This window comes from Cygnus olor, chromosome 22, assembly GCF_009769625.2.
Source record: "Cygnus olor isolate bCygOlo1 chromosome 22, bCygOlo1.pri.v2, whole genome shotgun sequence".
NCBI lineage: Eukaryota > Metazoa > Chordata > Aves > Anseriformes > Anatidae > Cygnus > Cygnus olor.
The window spans coordinates 4,894,265-4,915,910 of record NC_049190.1 but is presented as its reverse complement, the minus strand read 5'-3'; the positions used below and the strand labels follow the sequence as shown (position 1 = coordinate 4,915,910).

At 54.1% G+C, this 21,646-nt stretch overlaps 1 protein-coding gene across 5 annotated transcripts in view; it reads right to left on the bottom strand.

The window, feature by feature from the left end:
• The window catches only part of OPCML (opioid binding protein/cell adhesion molecule like), a 334,851-nt gene that overhangs the window by 243,061 nt on the left and 70,144 nt on the right, over positions 1-21,646 (bottom strand). The window lies entirely within an intron of this gene.

The following is a 21,646-nucleotide window of genomic DNA, read 5'->3' as shown; positions in this document are numbered from 1 at the left end:
AAGAGCAGGAAAAGGTTTTCATGCTGCTCTCAGGACCTCATCCACAACCCCCTTCTTTTTGGGGAGGAAAAGGAGGCAGAGGTGAGCCCCAGCCTCACCCCCCAAGTGTGGGGCCATCCACCTCCGCCACCCCGATCCCAGCCTCCTCCTGGCACCATCCTGCCACCAAGGGCAGGTGCCCCGAGCGTGCTCAGCTGAAAAAAACCTTTCAATTATTCACAAACCCCGTCATTGTTCCCCTGCCCCCAGTCCATTTGCAGACAACCCCGCTAACTTGGCCTCCAGCTCTCTAAATAAATTGCCTGAGACCTTCTACCTCGTGCTGCGCAAGCACAGAGGCTTCTTTGTCCTCCCGAAGTGCCGGCTGGGTGCAAAGACCCTCAGTCAGAGCCAAGGAGCTGGGCAGCCCCAAACTGTCGCCACCCTGCAGGCTCACCCCACAACTCTTGCTCCTCCCGGCCCCCTTAAATAACACCCAGCAGCCATCCCTTCACCAGCCGTCAGCAACTAACTAACTGAGACACGCAGCTGGGTGAATTAATGCGCACGCATGCGAGGAGGATCTGGGCAGCGTTTAGCAGGCACACACACGCTTTCTGGCTTCCCTCCTGCAGGTGGGCAAAAACCATTTTGTCCTACCTGGTGCTCAGGCAGGGACCGCAGCCGCTGCCCTGCAGCCGCTGGTTTTGAGAGCAGAGCCCTGAAAACCTCTGCCGAATCATAGATTGGGTGGGTTTGTGCAAAACCCGAGCCCAAGGATGAAAGCAGGAGATGGAGACCTCCCTGGGTGCTTCAGCTTGCTCCACGCACCGGGACGTTCGGGCGGACCACGCGAGATGCTCCTCGTGGGGCAGCAGGGCCAGGAAAGCCCAGGAGGCTGGGAACTGGAGAGGATTTCCTCCAGGCATCTCATCGGTATGAGGAACGCCACTCTGGGTGCAGGGCCAAAATAGCATGTGTTTTCGGCAGCGCAGACAAAAGTAGGGAAGAAAAGATGCAAATATCTGAGGAATGTGCCCAGCGGTCTTTTGTGCAAGCACATTAGAATACAATACAAATGTGACTAAAAAAGACTCAACAGAATAAATACTGCACTTATAATAGGCCTCAGAGAGAGAAAGAGATTTAATGGCAACATATTAAATGTAAATCAACACAAAAGGTAACTGGGAAGGGAAGAGATATACCAGCTTAGGGATTATAGCACAAAGCTGTAATATTTACTCACGAGATTAAGGCACTTATAGGAAATGAAAAATTGTCCTTTTGTAATAATTCAATCCCTCGCCTTTATCCAGGAGGATTGGCCATACCAAGCTATTTTAGAGATGCAGACATAAATTCACACCTATTATGAGCAGAGGGACGTGGACCTGGTGTCTGCATCTGTCACGGCTCTTCTACAGGAACTCAACGCTTTGCAGGGGAAACTCATCCAAAAGCGGCCAGGCTTCGGTGCAGCCAGCAGCCACTGCCTGCACAGCCGTGCTGATACCCACCAGAACCAAGCTGCGATGATCACGGATTCGACCTGGACAGCTTGGATAGAGCAGAAGATGACCACGGACATCTTGGGGGCATCTTTCCTCACCACAACCCCCATCCATCAGACAGATGTTGGGACCTGTAGGCCTGTTGGTCCACCAGCAGTGCCTGGCTGCCCTTCTGGGCAACTGGGGCAGAAAAAGCCAAGGGCTAAGCATGGCACTGCTCCCCACGTCCTTGTGGGGTCGGTAAACGCCCCCACCTCAGTTCCCCGCCCCCCAGCTCAGTGTCTTTCCCTACAGCATTGGGACTATTAGCCAAAGCACGGTCAAGGAACGCAACATATTATCACCGTGCTTAAGTTATCTCCCAGTTTACTCTATTTTTTGAAGGCAAAAAATAAATTTTAAAAACTCAATTTGCTTTCCAGGTGCCAGGCAGAGCGGGCAGGCAATAAAGAAGAGAGCCTTGTGATTTCTCAACCGCAAACCTTTTCCTAAGCCAGCTACCTCCGCTACTTGTGTGGCCCCAATCAGCGAAGCATCTTTAGCGCCTCACAATCTTTAATAGATTTGTCCTCTGCAAACCCGTTGGCGAGGGAGGGAAGCGTTATTATCTCCTTTAACCAGGCAGGGAACGACTGCTGGAAGCAGCGTGCCCACGGCGGGGTCTGGCCGTGCTGCAGACCTGCCCACCAAAACCCAAATCTCAGCGGGCCACCGCCAGCAGGGTTGGGGTGTCCAGGAGAGACTGGGGAGAACTCGGTGCTGCCAAACCTAGAGGCTGAACTAGCTAGTTTAGAGTATGAATATATCAAAAAATAACCAAAAATCGCCTGAGTTCAAACAAAAAGTCCTCACCTCACCATTAAGCCAGGAACCAGGGGAATCGGAAAGGCAGACCTGCCCACCGTGCATCTCCTAGGTGTGCTGGAGAGCCTAGCCAGCACGGCACTGCTGCTGCCTCAGAAATACGTCCCTTTTTCTGCATGCTTTACTTCTAACCAGCTGCCGGTGGAGCCAAGTCTACCAGCACCAACGCGCTGGTGCCACGCGGTGAGGGGAGCGACACCAGTGGGGTAAGGAGAGGATCAGGAGCGCTGCGGGCGCAGCAGAGCAGCGTGCACCAACGGCAGCTTCCAGCTGAAAACCCCCGGGGTCGTTCTGGCTCAGCACCAACCCTTGACCACCACGGCCTCGTCGGATGCCAGGTCTCCGGGTGTCCACCACGGCGCAGCTACACCAGCCCCTCACGCACTGCCGAAGTGGTTAACGCCATTTCAAGCAGGCGGGGAAGCTGACAGACGCAGTCCCACTCTGCTCTTTATTTAATAATAATTATCCGGATAGTAAACCCGACCCTGCTGTTTTGCTCACTTAAATTTTTTTGTTTCCCCAGCTCTGGCAGTGTCACTTCTCCCGAGGCAGCCTCCCCCACTTCACGGAGTTAAATTGCATTCTGATTCTATTAAATGGTACTAAATGTCTTCGAAATCAAAGAGCAAATATAATTTAAGTGCCATTTGGGTCTTCCCACAGGTTCTCAGCTGTTCGCTCAGCAGCCAACCTGTAGAAAGCCGCCTGGTGACAGGGGTATGGTTTAAAAGGAAGCACGCAGCCGGGATACACAATGCAATTCCCTTCCACAACGGCCTTTATGCAAACTCACAATGCGCCACGCTCACGGCTTAAAACAATAAGGCTGCTATAATAAGAAGAGAGGAGGAGGGGAGGCAGGCAACCAGCGCAGCCGGGGCAGGAGGGCTGCTGCTGGCACGGCGTCGGGATGGGGTGCAAGCCCGTGCATGGGGCACAAAGGGGAAAATGGGAGACCCTGCAAATCTCACCTGGTTTCGGCTCAGCACGATGCCGAGCCCAGCCCAAAGATGCTGCACGAGCCAGAGCTCCAGGAGCCTGCAGACCTAAGTGCATCTCACCTACAGAAAAACGCCTCCCTGTTTTTACAGCCAGCCTGGCAGGGGAAAGGTCTCAGCAGGCTGGAGAAGTCCCGAGGAGATCCCGAAAGCTTGGGTGTGGGGAAGAGGGGGCAGAAGCGACAGCTCCAGAGAAGAAGAAACTGTAAGCAGAAAGTGAAGATGATAAACCTTGATGTGCCCGTAATGTCTTGCAATTTCAAGGCTGGTTTTTAAAGGTGGAGCTCAATAGTCTCAAAACGCCCTTAATTAAGGTTTTCAGGAACACCCGTTGCCTTGACGTACTTGTGTATTCTGAGCGACCAACAGAGAGGTATGTTTCAAGGAGAAGTGCAGCGCTGAGCGAGGAAGGCTGCTTGAAGGCACCCAGCCCTGGGAACCAAAGCAGAAAAACCCTCGCGCGGGCGATGTCTTGGCACGGAGCACCACCCCGCTGCCTCCGGCCGAGCCCGAGCTCACCTACAAACGACAAAAGCTGCAGCCAGCGTGGCTCTGCGGAGCGGCCAGGCAGCCTGCCAGCCCCAAAGCTGCTCCTTAGCTCCCGCCGAGGAGAGCAGCAGCCCCGGGTGGAGAGCTGGCACCGGCACAGAGGGCAGGACCGAGCCCGGCACAGAGGGAAGGAAAGGGCAAAAAATGTATACAGCTTTTCCCTGGTATAGGGAACAACAAAAACCGGCCCCTCCGTGCTCCATCAGCGCCCCTCCACCCAAAACCAGGGGCACGGCTGCAAACCTAAGGGAGAGCAGGGCTAAAAAGGCGGCTGTGTTAACACCGAGCACGACTCAAGTGGCAGCAACAACAGCCACGGGGGGGCAAAGCTCATCTGCAGTCGTCCAGAGCAGGGCCAGAGCTGCGGCAGCACTGGCTCTTCAGCTTCCTCAGCCTGCAGCCACAAATAGTTCAAGCCCTTGCTCTCCCCGTGCTGGTGGAAGTGACTAATTGTATTTTGAGAGAGGAGCAAATCATCTCTCGAATCATCTGCACCGATTCCAAGAATAGCTGCTCTTCCTCCAACGATCCTCCGTGCAGCATTAGAGCTGCCTAAGCCTCATTAGGCAGCAAGCGCTGCGCAAAGATCCGGCCAGGTCGGAGTCCAAGGTCATGCCCTGCCACGCCACAAATCCTTCCTCGAGCCACCAAAGCACGGCACCGTCCCCAAACCCACCCCGAGCTGCGGACAAACAGCCTGCACTTGCAGCAAGGAAAGTGCTCGGAGGGGGAAGGCAGCAGGCAAACATCTTGGCAACTCCAACGGCATTTTGTGCACGCAGGCTCTCCAAAAACCACTCAGTGCTGCTGGAGAGGCAGCTCCGATGTACAGCTCTGGGCACTCAGAATTACATTTTTGAGGTGGCTCTAAGGACACGGCATCAGCTGGCGCTCACCCCCCAAGAGCTCTCTGGGGTTAGGGCAGAGCCAGGGAGTAAGCATCGCAGTTTGGGGGGTGCAGAAAAGGAGGCTGCCTCTCCCCAAAAGCCCCGGCAAAGCAGCCAGCACCCAGACAGCAAAGAAAGCGCCTCAAGGACAGCACTTCCCAGACCTCCACGGTTTTTTCCAAGCCTTTATCCCCATGGTTGGAGATATTCAGGTGCTGCTGGTGGGCTTGAAAACAAGGCAGGGGTTTTGTAAGGAAAGCAAAGGGTCAGCAGCCACGGGCACGCTCCTGAGCCTGCCCCATCACAGGGGAGCAGCCCAGCAGCCCGGGGATGCTGCTCCGAGGAACAGCACTGGGACAACCTTTAGGTACAGGCACCCCAGGCTTCTGCCAGGTGTCATCGTCCCCGACCTCCCCAGTGCACGTCCCAGCCACGGGAGGAACTGCAAACCCGTTTCAAGTCTGTGCCTCTCCCTGCAGCCAAAGCAGTCGAGGGTTTTTAAACATTCAACACCACCCGGCCAGCGCGGGCTGCGCCGCAGAGCTGCTCACATCAAAAGATCCTCAGCTCGGAAGATTGAAACGCTCCCGAGATGGGGAACAGCGCTTCCCCATGTGGCTGGCCTGGTTTCTAGGTCGGGAGCTGGCAAAACAGCCCGTCTGTCGCAGCAGGCTCCGCGGCAGCGCCCAGCCATCAGCTGTCCCCTCCTGGATGGCGTCACAGCGTCACACAAATCGTCCGCAGGGCCACGTCACACCCTGCTGTAGGGGCGTGAGGCATCGACACTGAGGAGCAGGCGTTTCTAGGAGCAGAAATGGGAACGTTGCAGAAGGATGCCCCAAATCAGGTGCGCGGGGCAAACAGGGATGTCCCCAGGTAGGGCAGGACTCGGTATAGATGGAAGCACCCTCAGACCCTCTCCACGCACAGACGCGGTTGCAGGGCAGCTACGAGGTCCCTGCATGGTGCAATCCTACGAAAAAGCACGCTGCCTCCAAATCACGCCTCGGTTTCCTCCCTGGCAATCCGCAAGCCCGCGTTCCTTGCCTGGGCTGGCAATCTGGCACTTCCCGCCGGCGCCGACCGCACGTTTGTGGAGCGGCGTTAAAAATACCCGCAACGCCTGCGCCCTCACCACCAAGCCTCCCACGGGCGCGCTTTCAGCTGCGCCCCCTTTGCTCTGCCTGCTGCGGGGAGGCTGTCGCAATGCAGGCAGCCGCTCTGCTGCATTCCCGGCTGATTTGCAAGGAGAGGTGGGCACCAGATGGAAGGAAGGAGCTCTTCGGCTCTTTCTCCATTTTTAACCCCGCCGCGAGCGGTTGGGGAGCTGTCATTGAGGGAGAAGGTGGCGCTTGCAAGAAACTCACCTTTAAAGGGTCCTTGTACAACGTGGAGGTACCTCTAACCAGCAAAACGGAGGGCAAGATCGGCGGGACTGTGTCCGTAGGCTGGATCCAACAGCTCAACGCTATGGAGAAAGAGGGCTTGGAAGAATTTAGAGGAATCTCTCACCATCTCGGGGATGATCCATCTGTTCCCAGAAATCTAATGTCACCGTTACTATATCCTGTATCAAATGTTTCTGCCGTGCTGAGGTTAAGCCATCGTCTCCATTCACCAAGGGCAAGAGAATTCCTCGGGACTTCATTCACGTTTTGGTGTGGGAGCCCAAAGAGAGCTCTCAGTTGGCCCCTCCATTCAGGTTTTGTTCAAATAGGAACAAGATTCCCTCCTACACCCCCACCAGGAGTCACCTCATCCAGCTTTTGCCTTCCAAACGTTAGGTGCCAAGTCAAGGAAAGGCTCCAGGCCTCCTCCACTGCCCCCAGAGATGCAAGAAGCGAGCAGTAACTCTTGGGCCATCCACGGCTCTCTGGGGACTATGAAGGAACCCAGGCACCCACGGACCGGACCTCCAGGTCAACACAAAGCTAAACCCAGGTCTCTAAACCCCGTGTTTGCAAAGCGGTCCTCCTAAACGGTGCGTGTGGGGCTGGCACGACAACACCTGCCTGAGTTTGCAAGCAACAATTCATGAGGCGGGGCAGGGGGGGAGAAACAGTTTGCCTCGGCTAAAGCCTGCTGAGTTGCAGCAGATGGCTCGCTGCAAGAGCGGGGAAGGAGGAGAGAGAGCTCTGCGCAGTTACGAAAGGTTGCCTCCTCTTCGTAGTCTGCTTCTTCCCCACCTCCTTCCCCACACTCCTCCTCTCCGACGGAGAGGGATGCAGGAAATATGCCGGTGAAATCCCACACAAGGCGCTACCTGACTGACTTCTCCAAGTTGCTTCGCTCCCCTCCAATTTACCCTAACTTTGCAAGCGAGCCACAGCCCGCTGAGAGCGAACGTGGCCGGCGTTCAGCCTTCAGATCACGTTCTCCTCGCCTCCTGCATCTCCGACCGCACGCAGCTCGGCCAGGGCTTGCCAGGCTCCGCGAGGAGACCCCGCGGCGCTCAGCAGCGCAAGGTGAAACCGAGGGGCTGCAAAGCAGCGTGGATCAAAACCAACCGAAATATTTGCACAGAGCTCCGTGAAGTGAAACCGCCAAGCTTCTCACGGCTTTAATTACGACTGGCAACCTTCCACGGTGTTAATAAAACTCATGTTTCTACGGCACCTTTTATCCCACGGGTTCTTCAAGTCAAAGCCTTTGCAGACCTCGCGGGTGCACCAACACCGAGGGCGCTGGGGTGCAGCCACCTGCAGCGAGCATCGCTCCAGCCCTTACGGCAGCAAGTGAAGGTGTCCGGGTCCGACCCTCCTCCTACATCACTGGGGTGCACGAGGGGAACGGCTCCGCTATCGACAGGCTGATATAAGCAGCCCCAAGCCTCTCATGTCCAGCTAAAGGCTGAAGGTACCGACTGCAGTTAGAAGACGAGCAGCATCCTCCAAATCTCAGCTCTTGACTTGGGTTTTTCTACTGGCTTGCTCCTCCTCCTATTTATTTCTATTTAAATATGTGCTGCACATCAGTTTTTCTTTTTTCAAGTCCCTGAGATTTCTCCCTTTTGGGGAGCAATCTGCTGTCTGCACCATCCCTGGCCCTTCCTCTGCGCTGCCCTGCCTGCTGATGGAAAGGGGCAGCAACGTGGGGCTCGACGCTCCGCACAACCGCCTGCCTTCCCATCCACCGAAGCTCCTTCCATTCACAATGTGCTACAAAGGAGGACCGTGAAAAAACATAAGCAAGCCACCCCCACTCCCACCCATATGTGCCTTTTCTCAAGGTCACCTGCAGTCAGTTGACATGTTTTCTCCAGTCGGCTTGCTGGCAGCCAAAGCCTTGTTTAAACGACAGAGCAGCCTTTCCAGGAAGGAAGCAATTTCCTCGATGGCAAAGGAACAGAATTATCCATTTGGAAAAACGGCGCCTCGTCAAGCTGACACGTACAACAAAGGCAGCCTTCCTCCGAGACTGACAGAGGCACAGCAGGCGAGATGAGCGGAATCCCACAAAACATCATTTGGAGGTATAAAATATTCACCATAAATTGCGGTGCCACTCGGGACCTGGAATTCAAAGCGCCGAGAAGAAAGCGGAGCCTCTGCAATGACATTCAGCTCCCGAGCTCAACTTTCTCCCCAGGCCCCGAGGAGGGATGGAGGCCAGCCGCAACGCTCCGGCAGCGATGATCTGCCTCCCGTCCTGTGCTTTCAATCAGCATCTCCCCCGGTATTTTAATGAGGAGATTAATATCTTTAACCTCATTTTAACAGGCAGAGAGAAAGCAAAGATTTCGGAGAGAAGAGCTGCCTCGCAGACAACCAAGTCCAACTGCAGGCGATGCTTCCAACAGATAAGGACAAAGCATCAGATGGGGAGGAAGAAGATTTCCTCAAAGTCCCAAAGGAACGGAGCAAGGGAACATCCCCTTATTTACAAGTGGGAATATCGCCATTTATTTCACACAAGATGACAAAGTTGCTGTAACCAGGAGGTGAGACCAGTGTCTGCTACCAGGGACAGAGCCAGCTACCTGCACCCCGAGCCGAAGGTCAGCTCAGTGCAGGTTGAGGTAGCAGCATCCCACTTGTCCATCAGCAACCTTTCCAGTCGGTATTTGCAGTGCCCTGCACTAGCAACGAGGAGGAACTCCATCCACCTCTCAGCACTCACATTTCTCAGCTGCTTTCCGCTTTCTCTTTTTGCTTTTCTTTTCCTCCTAACAGATGTTCGATTTCCTGCAGAAGGTGAGCACTTCCCATGGAAATTTCACCCAAGTTTCCATCAAAAAAAAACCTGTTCCCCTGCAAAATTTTCCAGCTCTAATAAGTAACAATAACACTTGGATGTGAACCACCCCTGGCTTGGTTTTGTTGTTTGCAAACCCTGCTGGAGGCTTTGCCCACCTGTAGTTATTATTTCATTGCCTTGTTCCTGGCTGTCAAACTTCATCTCTTTTTTTTAACCTTAACACCATATGCTACCAAATGAAAAACGTCTCCATATTCACACCTGAAATTAGAGTCTTGTGTGAGTTCTCTTTCACAGAGCCCTCATGGAATTTCACTCAAAGGCTCAAGGAAAAAGAAAAGGCAAGAGAGGCCTTAAAGAGCAGAGAGAAGACCTTATTCGTCTCATCTCCCTATGACTGTTCAGCAGAAGCCTCCGTTCCTGGCTCCCTTCGCCAGAGGTCCGGGGTTAGCTGCATGTAAAATGCAAATCCCAACACGGGGAGAAGGAAAGGGCTTGGGCATCACGCACCGCGGTCACGAGAGCCGCCTGTGCTTCGAGAGAGGGGGGCGGCGGGCTGGCAAGGGTGCGCTTGTGAGCCGAGGAACTCTTCAGCTTCAAAAAAAGTGCCCAAGAGCCTCTTAATCTTGCCTCCTTTCGGAGGTGACCTTGCTGTTTGAGGCAGTGCCCCGATGATATTTGATTCACTGACTCCTCTCACGTCTTCCTGAAGGGCTCAGAGGCGGGTATCTGCGGGCAGCCTCGGCGGAGCCTCCCCAGGGACTCCTCAGAAGTGGGCACCACACGCGGCAGCTCTGCAAAAAGCCCCCAGAGCCTCTCTGGGCAAAACCCACACGGATTTTGTGTTGGTTTTTTTTGCGGACAGGGCAACGCCACAGCGTGCCGCGACCCCGCTCTGCAGCACACGCTGCCCTCGACACCACGGAGGGTCAGCATCGGTGAAGGGAACTGGGATTCCAAAAGCTCCCCACGAAGCGCGGCATGCTCTTGCAGGGGCACTGCAGACAACGCATCGCCTGCAGGCAGGGCTTAAAACCAAACTTGCCTTCGCGGTGAGAGCCGTGCTGTGCTGTGCCGTGAGTCATCGCGTCGGCCGCTGCTCCTGCCAGCGCTGCTTCAGAGGCCAGGCTGATGGGGCTGTCAGCACGGCTTCCTCTGCACTCCAAGCAGCCACTTAATGAGCCAGCGCATCGCGTGTTTAATTAAACTGTGCTTTTCACATTTGTCATTCTCGAGTCTCGGGAAACTGAGCAGAGCTGGAAGGTGCTGGCGTGAAACCTGCGGACAGGGGGGTGCCAGCAGTGCCCCACGGCACAGACCCCAAGCACCCATCCCATTCGCAGCACCTCACCCTGACCCCACAAACACTTTACAAAGTGCAGGGGGATCCGGAGCACCCCCTGTCCCATGCCAACAGCAGGGCCAGCTCCTGCCCCTGCTCTGCACCATGCCCGGGTGGGAATGCATGAGCCCAGGGCTTGGCAGAAGGCACCATCAGGGCAACCAGGACTGCCTCCTCCCATTTCCCTAAAACCAGCGGGCAGTAATGAGAAAGAGATGCCGAGGAGGAAGAACAGCAGAGAGAAGCAACGCTTCTGGATGGAAAACAGAAAAGTGAGCTGCAGCAGAGGAATTGCAAGAGGTAAGCGAGTGCTGGATGAAGTCCTGCGAAAAACATCTCTGTTTTGACAAGGAGGATGTGCAAGGTGGGAAGCTGTTCTGTTTTTCTCACACATGACTACAGAGCACCGAGCCGAGAGTCGCAGGGCCCGAAGCAGAGGCCAGCAGTGCCTGCAACGATCCCCACAGCCCCCGCGGGGTGCTCGGACCCTGCCTTACCCCCACGCCTCCACCAGCCCCCGACAGCTTCTGGCAAAAATTGCCGCCAGGACGACAAGGGTGCAGAAAGAACGGTTTGAAAATGCATTTTGTTTGTGCGTGGGAAGCAAGACTGGGGAAAAGAAAAGATTTATTTCAGACATTATGAGATGTTTTGAGCCCTTTTTCCCCCTCCTCCAACCATTTAGCAGCAATCAGGAGTTTTCCTTCCCAGCTTATCCTTTGACAAAATGAGCTGCGTTACCTGGGGAGTCAGATTGCTTTTTTTTTTTTTTTTTTTGCCTCCCCCTCAATACCTGGAAACGGGAAGCTTGTCGGGGGATACCCATCACCTCCCCAAGAAGAGCAGGGCACCCTCGGCTTGCTTGCACGGCTCCCCGGCCCTGCAGCCAGCGGCGAGATCGCTCTCGCATCACACGGGGCAGCGAGGGAAGGAGCAGGAATAAATATATAAATAAATGAAAGAACAGAAAATCGCGTTCACTTTTTTTTCCCTTCAACCTTCCCCACCAGCTGCTGGTTATTTACCATTATCTCTCCTCGCAGCATTGGCGGTGGAGCCGGACTCCCCTCCACAGGCTGCCAGCAGCCCAACACTACCGCGCAGTGCAGGGCTCGCTGCAAAACCAGGCAGCAGCCAGCCCCAGGGCGCTGCCCCGTGCCCCAGAGGGAGGAAGGAAGCAGCCTCAGCAAGAGGAAGATGGAGAGGGAGGAACAAGAGAGCCCCTTGGTAAGAGCTGTAACTAGTTTGTACCATCAGCCGTGGCTGAAGGAACGCTGCAAGCGACCTCCTGCACCGCATCCCACAATTAATCTGTGACTTCCCAGTTAACCCGCAGCAGCAGGACAAGGCACTTCATCATTAACCCTAAGTTCCCAGGGTATTCCCAAACCCATTCCCACAAAAACGTGCTGAGAAGCGGAGAGAAATGAGAGAAAGCCGGATGGGTCCCCCGACAGGAGCGTGCCCGTTGCTTCCACCCATCTATGCCGAAGGAAAGCGCCGCCGTTCAGCACAAATAAATTAGACTGGGAGTAGCACGTGCCCCCAGAGCCGCAAGTTCAGGCTTTGCAAAAGCAAATCCAACCGGATGAGTGAGGGGGAAGTGAAGATGGGGGCTGCTGTTGAGGTCTGCCTTGGCTTGGGCTCCTGTTTTTCAAGAAATCTCTGCCCCCAAATTCGGACAGCACTCCTCCTCCCGGCTGCCTCGGGCAGATCGATGCTCCGCCACCCTTCCTACCCATCCCCACAACTCAGAGGGCTCCAGAGGGAGCTGCGGGTGTCTTTCCAGATTTATGGCCCTTTTATTTATTTCTATTGATTTTTAAAAGCACTTTTTTAAAAAAAAAAAAAAAGGCACAATGGCTCTCCTGATGCCTGGAGGCCTGGCAGGGATCAGTGCTTAGTGTGTCTGCAAGTCCTCCATGCACCTGGGGACCCCGAAGCACCGTGCAGGCACCCAAATTCGGGTGATCCCATCCCCCCCAAACCCAAGCAAACCCCAATTTCCCATAGCCAGCACCATGGGACAGCACTGTCCCCTTCCCCACAGGGTCCTGCAGCCAGCCGCTTCTGCCCAAGCTCCTGCCTTTCCCTGTGGCTCCCAAAACCCTCTCCCCTGCCCAGTCTCAGCTTAAAGCTTACAGCTTATGTCAGCCCAGCTGTGGCTCCGAGTATGTTGTTGCAATGATTAATTACCCTATCTTCAGAAATTGGGCTCCACTTCTACTGTAAATGAGTCCAGCTTCACCTTCCAACTCTGGATCCTTGTGCACTCTTTTCTGCTAGATTAAAGACCTGTCGCTTTGCAGCAGCCTCTTCCCCACGGAGAAATATGCAGACCGCAACCAAATCACCCCTTAAATAAGTAGTCCACAACCAAATCACCCCTTACCCTCCCTCTGATAAGCTCACCAGGCAGAGTCACTTCCCTCACACTCCAAGACAAGACTGACATGCCTCAATTTACCCACACAACTTAATTTTTCTGTGCTTTTTTTTTTCCCCCATTCTCCTTCCGAAATGCTCTCGTGTATGAGCAGCACACGTCCTGCTCGTACACGCAATGCCACCTCCCAACACTCGCTATTCTTCACATGCTCCCAGAGATGCTTCTTGCCCAAAGCAGTTAATATTTATACTGAGAGCAACACCGGCTCCGAGAAAATCAGGATTATTATTCCTGTTGTATAGACGAAGGAACTGAAGCACGGAGATGAAGTGATTTGCCTAAGGTCAGGCGGAGTTGGAGGAGCTGTCTGTGCCTACCCATGCCAGGAGTTATTTAGCAACACGAGTATCAATAGATGGCAACGAAGGACACGGTTTAGTTCCTGGATCTCCCTGGTCTGATGACACTCCACGCAGCAACCCAGCCCTCATTTCCCTGACAACAGGACCTAACTGCACCCGCACACAAGCTCCCCAGGACCAGAGGCTGCTCGCCGTGCTTTCCATTACAGGCAAAAAAAAAAAAAGGCAAAAAAAAAGGGAGCCGTGCTGCTTGCCGGGGCCAAAACCGCTGCCGGAGCACCCAGAGCGAGGGAAAAGCTGGGTTTCCTGGCCCAGCCCAGCACCAGGCACCTGAACCTCCCCTCCATCTGGAAACGCTCAGGCTGAGAGGCGAGGACTACCTGAATTCTCACTCCTAATGGGCTTGCTGCAAATCCACGCGCGCTCCTTGCCTGTGCCCCACGCTCGACTGCACACTGAAGGCAGGGCTACCTTTGCATACCAAAAGCCTTTGAAAATCAGGTTCTGATTCTCCCCATGCTCTTCAAAATGGAGATAATCCTATTTCCTCGCTGTGCTTGCAGAGCTCGTTGTATGACTATTTATGAAGTGCTTTAAAGGCATTTCTCCCTGGAAGTTCTCCGGCGCTCCTCCCTGACCACCCAGCGCTCCTGGTTTGCTTTCCCATCTTCCTCGTGACCTGGGGAACACCTTGGGAAGGTTTTTCTTCTCCCGCCCCATATTAGTCCCCCTCCCAAAGCTCCCAGGGGCCAAACGTGCCGGGGCAGTGTGACAGCCCCATCCTGCTGGGTGCTGAGCTAGCAGCCATACACCCAGCTCCTGGAGGGAGACTTCCAGCACCCTTGGAGACGAGCACGCCCGTTATAGCCGATGTTTTTCATGCTGCCAAGTACCCATGGCCAATGCAGTTCTCCTCGCTTCCTTCGCCGCAGCCCCACTTCATGCCCCTAAGCTGCCAATTAGGCAGGCGATGGAGATGACGCGGGATGATGAGAAGTGGCAGAGCCTCGCTTACTCCTCTCCGGCAACCCGACCCGAGGAGATCCACTTGCTAAACGGTTAAAAAGAAAACGGTGTGGCCCAGCTCTTCGAAATCACACTTTAATTAACTTTGCATTGTTTTTTTCCCCCTCTCCCCTCGCCTTTTTTTCTTCTCCTTTTTTTCCTCTCCTGGCATCAAGAATTGAATTGAGATGCAGGTGAATTCATTTTCATAAACTATCAGTTTCCATCAAATCTATCTATTCCATCTCTATATAAAATCCCTTAAGCAGAAGATCTTGCTCCCACTCTGCCTTCCACAGCTGTGTAAGCCTCGCAGAGCTAGCAGAAATACCAGGCGTGGGTGGCACTACAAGTTCCCAGCTCTCTCTAGATGTGAATATCACTGAGCTTACACGTCCTCGCCGTTCCTTCTAAAACATATGGCTTTAATGTATCACCAGTCACTTCCCATCAGGATCAAAGTTTAAATATACCCGTGGCTTAGGCCGGGAACAGCAGGTGCTGCTCGTGGGGCCGGACCCAGGGACCCGGCTCAGCAGCGCAGGGGTGGGGATGAGAAGCTCCACATCTGGAGCACAGCTGCAAGGGGGAAAATGGAGATGGATGCAGGGACGGGTGGTTGGGAAAGGGCACGAGCCAACTGCTCGTCCACCAGCCAGAAAGAGCGCCGTGGTTTGTGGGGAAGGGCCCAGGAGCGTTTCCTAGGTGCTCGTGTGAGCCTTAGCTCCCTGGCACGGAGGAGAAGCAGAGCCTTGCGAGTCGAGTCGTGCCAAGAAGAGGAACAACAAAGATGACAAAGCAGCACAAAGGACAGCTCATCCTGCACAGACACCCTTACGGTGCCAGCAGAAAGCCCAGCCGGGTTGCAGCCCCACTGCCTGCCCTGTGGCTCACAGCACGGACACCACGGTCACCGCAGAACTGGTTTCTCTCGCCCCTTCTCTCCCCTCCCCTCTGAAATCTGCAAATCACTCAACATCTGCATGAAATTACGGAGTAGGGATGGGAAACAAGGTGGTGTCCTCATTCATTCGTGGGCCTCTCTCCTGGGCCGTTCAGGGCACTGCAGCACTTAGAGCTTGTGGGCTGACAGCCCATTTTACAGGTGGGGAAACTGAGGCAGAACGACTCATCTCTGGCCATCAGCAAGGAGGGGCAGAACCAGAGCAAGAACCCAGACTATACTGAAAACGTTTTGCTCCGGGAACAAGCACCGCTCAGTGCCCATCGCTCCGCAGACACAGCACAACACCCCGCAGCTGCCTACGTCCGACCGGGAGCACCCGCACACCAAGGTGATGCCACCCACATCCAAAGCTCCACACCCCAGCTACAAACTCCCCAACCGCACTGATGAGCGGGGCAGAAAGCCCCCCAGCCCTGCCTCCAGTTTCACACTGGCTTTTCTCCAAACCCCAGTTTGCTCCAGTCCCATCCCTACCACCAAGGGACTCAGCCTGCTGGACAAGGCGCTTGGCAGGGAGCAGCTAGGGCTGGCGAAGGACAAGAAAAGGAGGAGGAGACATTTCCCTGATTACGGTAGCACCCAAATTTACTTATCAAGACCACACACAAAGGTACTGGCTGCAGATTGAATGCAGTTCATGGCAAGTGTTTCTGAAAGCTGCTGGAAGCTGGAGGGCTCATCAGAGAATCTTAATTGGTTTCCTCTTAAAAAAACCCAAATGCATAAATTAAAGCAAAATAATAAACTCCTGGCTGTTTTTCATTATTAATAATATTAACAAAGCGAGGAAACACAGCAAAACAACTTGCTGCAGATCCTCTAACCCAAGATGGAGCAGCCAGGGTGGAGAAAGGTGCTGCAGCCAGGGCAGGATGGGGAGAGCTGGAGGAAGGTGGAGAGCCCGGCTACAAGAAGACATACCGGGACGTAAACTGGGTTTGTTACAACCTCTGCTTTGCCGGTATTCACTGTCTGTTTCTCCCAGACAGGCCTCCTCATGCTCATCTTTCATCTCCCCCTCCTCCTTCCATCATCTCCTTCCCAGCAGGGCTCCCACTTGCTCTCAGTACCGTCGCTCCTCTCCATTTTGCAGACAGCCCTGCCCTTGGCATCGTGGTCTCCAGAAGCTTGAACAAACATCACAGTCTCGCCCGCGGTACCCCAGGCCATGCAACACCAGCAAGGCACTGCAAGGACATGATGCTCGGGCTGCGGGCTCGATGCTGCCTCGACCCCAGAGGTGAAACGTCCCCGGCTGCCCCAGGGCCACGAAGGCCACCAGCAGCAATAAGCCTTGGTGGGACAAGCCAGGCTGGAGAAGCGCTCCTGTGCATGGCGTGCAACCAACAGCCAAAGGTAAAGTAGCAAGCCCAGGTCCAAACGTGCCCATACTTCACGTGGGCCTTCCCTTGCTCCCCTGCATAGCTAAGTTTCAGCTCAACAACTTTACCAAAGCCCTCAGTGAATTACAACTGCCTTTTAGGAACTCAGTGATACCATTTTCTACATAAAGAAAGTGAAAAGTTGTGAGGCAAGAAGCCAAGGGGTAAACTGAGAATAGGAGCCAGTCTCTGCTGTACAGCAGCAATGGATCTCTCATTCAATAACAAAAACCGCGGACCTTGCTCCTTCTACTCTTCTTTTCCAAAAAAAAAATAATATTTATATTTTAATTAAAGTGAACACAATGTAACTATAAAGAGTTTGGCCACCAAGCACTGTCGCCACCTGGGTCAGAAGCCGAAGGAGCACAAACGCTCCGTGCGTCCCTCTGCGAGCAGCGCAAGGAGCGCCCCAAGGATCGCATCCACAACTCATCTCCAACGATGCCCATTAGAGGGGAGAGAACGGGTGTTAATGAGAGGAAGTGTGAGAATGGGGGGAAAACGAATAAAAGCAACAGCATGAATAGCACTTGAGAGGCAAATGAAATAATTACTCTGCTCACCATTGTTACAACGACGCAATAAATTCAATGTAATTCCTAAAGGCCAACCAGTTTTCTTTTTTACTTGCTGCTTCTTTCTTTCTCTTTTTTTTCTTTTTTAAGTTCCTTTTTACAGTTTCAGAATTATGCTTTAATTAGCATAACATTTAAATTAGCGAATGGAATCTTAATTAGCTGAGGAAATAGACTTTTGTTGGAGTGGTTGCTAAAACAAATAAATCCTCTTCCTCTTTCAAGAGCCATTTGCTTATGGCACATTTAATAGGCTAGTGTACCATAAACAATTTGAGACAAGGATAAGTAATTAAATTAGAAAACATGCCGGCAGAAGTACCCCAGCCTGGCCTTCTCTGAGCTACAAGAGGCTAATGCAAACCTTCCTTCGTCGGGGGAAAGTGTCCACTCGGGGTCTGCTCAATTACCAGCCGCAGGACTCCACTTGCCCAAAATTGCCATTTCTGCACCAGAGCCCCAGGGGCTCTGATCCTGGACCCAACGCACTCGGGATTGGAGGAGGGCTCTCATGGGAAACAAAGGAAAGGGTTGCAGAGAGTTCAGCTGAAGAAGAAAAATCCAGAAATGATGTTTTCTATTGCAGAAGGACCTTGCTGGAGAGAAAGCCCTGGGTGATGAAGGTCTGGGTACGGTGCGAAGGGTGGGACAGGAGCCACAGGTTGCATTGCCGAGATGAATTCCTACCAGAAACTTCTTCAGCAGCTGCATTTGAGACAGCAACCAAGGCACGAAAGGCCTGAACCTAGCTCTGCTCCACAGGACACGCTTCAAGGTCCTCACCGGCACCAGGCATCAGCCAGTCCGCACCAGGCACTTGGGGAGCGAGGAAGCCCAAGGACGCCACCGGAGAGACAGGAGAGCCAGGCTGGGCGAGAAGCAGAGCTTAGGCCGCCAGAGCCCAAAGTACACAGCCTGCCAGCCCGGCTCCTTTCCGTCAGGGAGCACCCAAGGTGTTCATCTCCCAGGGTTTCCATCTTTTACCAAACAACTAACCAAACAAAAGCACCATCCCAGCTATCACCCGGGACCAGAGCTGCACTACGGCACAAGGAACAGCCCCTGGTTTCCAGCCCAACAAGATTCACACGTGCTCACGAGAAACGATACGAGCTGCACAAGAGAATCGCATTAGGAAGATCACGCAGTCCTAAGTCTGTTTCAGTCTCAATGGCAGCACCAGCACTCTCTAGCCAAGGGTGCCCTGGAAATCGCAGCAGGATTGTGTTGCACAACCAACACCCCAAGCACGGTTTCGGAGGATCTGGCTCCTGGAGCCCCCACTCCTGCCACCTCCCTGCTGCCCCTTTGCTGCTACTCCCCCTTCCTTCACTCCAGGAGTTTTGTTTACGTGAGAGAACAAAATAACAGCATTAAATCTCCAAGATGCCAATTGCCAGCTCTCAGAGACGAGCAGCAGATATTCCCGGACGAGCACCTTGGGGGAGATGCTGGCCATGCCACGCTGAGCTGCCTCCCTTAGGCCACCCAGGGAAGAAACCATCCCTGCAAGCTCAGCGCTGGGGCAACGACGGGGAGAGCTGGGAGGCAGCCAGCCCTCAGGGAGGACAGACTCCTACGCCTCCTGGACTGGAAAACCATTGCACCTCGGAGCTAACGAGCAAACCCTGGGTGGCCCTGAGCGTGGGAAGGCATCTCCCCAGCGTCCCCCTTCCTCTCCTCTTCCCCAGCGTGACGCAGGCAGGCGAGGACGGAGCGTTTCCAGCAGCAGGCCGCTCCATCCCGCTCCGGCCAGGCAACTGCAGAGAGCAATAAAAGTTTAATGGCTCCCAGCGGGTCGATTCAGAAAGAATGAAAACGCTATAAATCCAGCATAGTGCTTATGTGGAGCTTAAAAACAAACTGCTCCAATCACACTTAGCGAAGCCATCCAGTCTTCACAGAAGTCGGGGATGAAAAGGAAAGATTTAACCTTAGCCATGCCTTGGGCAGCATGCAGGTTAGGCAGAAAAATGAAGTTTGGACTCACTGGCAAGATTTTCTCGTCTTTGCTTTTACTTAGCGGGATGTAAACCCACGTGTGCGCGTCTCACACAAGGGCTCACGCTCAGAGGCATCGCCGGGACTCCCCGAAGTGGCGTGGTGTGAAACGTGGACAATCAGTCACCAGGGATCGGGCAAAACCTCCTCGCACACCCGAAGATGTGGGTGAAGCCGAAGGGTCGGTCTGGTTTGGCTCTCCAAGAGCCCTCATCTAAGTGATGCTCGGCCCCAGCGACGCCAGAGCCCAGCAGGCTGAGATGTTCCCATCGAAACGCCAGCCTGCGTCAGAAGCTTAAAGCTGAATTTTGGAGCTGATCCTCATCCAAAACCGTGCAAAACTGGACTGTTTCAGCCCATCTTTCCCCCTCTGTTATTCCCACTGCCACCCACAGGCATCCCCCCAGCCCTGGGACACATCCACGCCACGCAGCCCGGCTGGGCACCCTGTTGGCACAGCGCTTCCCAGGCACGTGAGCAGTGCTGAGGGGACCCCATTAAACGATTCGCGACGTGGAAGCTTCCAAATGCGAACCGATGCCATGCCCACTGCCTCATTTCTCCTCTCGGTGCACGATAATAGAGGAGGATTTTCAGTAACAGCTTCTTTCAAGGAAGATGGTCTATTATAGGTCTAACTCATTCCTCGACGCTGCTCTCTCTCCATCTTATCTCTCTTCTCTGCTTCGCTACACAGCTGCAGACTATGGCGCCAGCTTCCTGGGAGGAAGGAGAAAGCAAAACCACTCGTACAATGCCCATCTCTCACCGCACAAACGCCTCCAGAGCCGTGCCTCTCCGAACGAGGCAAAGGCGCACCACAGGCCTATCAATCTCGCGTCCACTTGCTCTCCTGTGCTAATAAAGCCGGGGATGGAGACGGCGACAAATAACAGTTAGCCTCTGCTCTCCGTAGGGGAGAAAAAGGCAATCAGTGGAGAGGAGCCAAAAAATGGGATTTCCACCCCACGTTGGCTTCTCCTCCTCCAGAAGCGGTGGCAGCGCCACGGTCCGGGCTCACGAGTCGTTTCTCGCTCCTTAGCGAGCTGCTCTGCCCTTCGGTAGGAGCCCTTCGGTGGCGAGAGGAGGCCGAGCCAGGCTGTGCAAGAAATGCATTTCACAAGGGCACCGACACGCATCCTCACCACACCTCCGTGGCCAGGTGGCTGCAGGCCTCCAGACGGCTCGGAAATCCCGGGTCCCCGGCTGCACGACTCGCTACCGATCCCGAGCTGACCAAGTCCTTCACTACAAGGGGGATTCAGACCCATCTGAGAAGCGGCCATAACCGGATCTCTCTTTTCCCTTTGGTACGCATCCGTCATCAGCATTCCCAGCAGCGCCCAGCCAAGCCATCCCACCCAGCCAGCTCCCCTGACATGTTTCCTCTCCCTGGAGCGAAAGGTTGATGAGATAACTCCAGTGATCTCTGTTTCCAGGCTCTGCGGGGATGCCTGCAACGTAAGAGGACGCTTTGGCACTGCTGGGAAAAAGGGCCCCCGGACTCAGAGGGCAGGCTCTCCTCCAGCACCGCACCCCCACGGCTTCTCTTCGGGGATCCCACAGAACAACACTTGACTTGTCACAGAAAATCCTGTCTAATATTTTGGCCTACAACTCCTAACTCCCTGAGATCTCGTGCACGTGGCCACGACACTGCACCACGGCGGTGGCACAGCCTCTGCCGCACAGCAAAGCTCTCACCCCGGAGGCTAACGGTTGGCAGGGCAGTAACTCTAACGACTAAGTTACGTGCACACTGCATCACGGAAACTGATCTGGCTTAAAGCAAGCTACACCCTCACCCCAAATAATACTTTTCAAAGACAGATATGCAAAAATAGAAAATTAAAAAAATAAAAAAAAGAAAAAGAAAATCAAACCTAAGCAAATACAACAGAAGAGAGACTCCCCTTCTGGTAAAGCACAAAATGGTGGCCAAATTATGTCCTGTGACCGCTGAGCATTGCTCCCTGGGATACGCCCACCCTCCAGGGGATGTTCAGGACCCCGCTGCAGAACCTGGCCATGATGCTGCAGCGGAGCAAACCCAGCAGGAGCTGCAGGGACCAGGTCCCTGAGGGAGGTTCTCCTACAGGCAGGGCATTTCACAGGCATTTCTGGTCCGCCAAAACCCCTCCATATGACACCGCCGAAACCCCTCCGTGCCACCCTGCCAGGTCAGCCCCTCACGGACCCCAAAGAGGATGCAAAACCGCCTTCACCTCCAGCCCAAACCCAAAGGGGACTTCTTCTGCCCCAACACGCAACGCAAAACCCTACCCTACACCTTCACCCCCATATATTGCGTCAAAGCAGCTTGGTCACTTATTTTTTTTTTAATTAAGTTTGAGCCCCCTGGAATCCAGACACGCAAAAAAAAAGGCCAGCTTCGTCCTCCGAGCCATTGCTTCAGCAATATTTATAGCTTTCCAAGAACAAACAAACCTATCACACCGAAGCCTGAGCCTTAATGGCACAGCCTCGGGATAGATGACTTTGGGGAAATCACTGCGGCAAGTGCTGAATGATGATGGATGGCAGAGGAAAGGGGGGAAAAGGAGAGAAAAAACAGCAGTCTGCAGAAACAGGGGGACAATTTTCCAGCTTGAGTAGAGTCACACCTCCT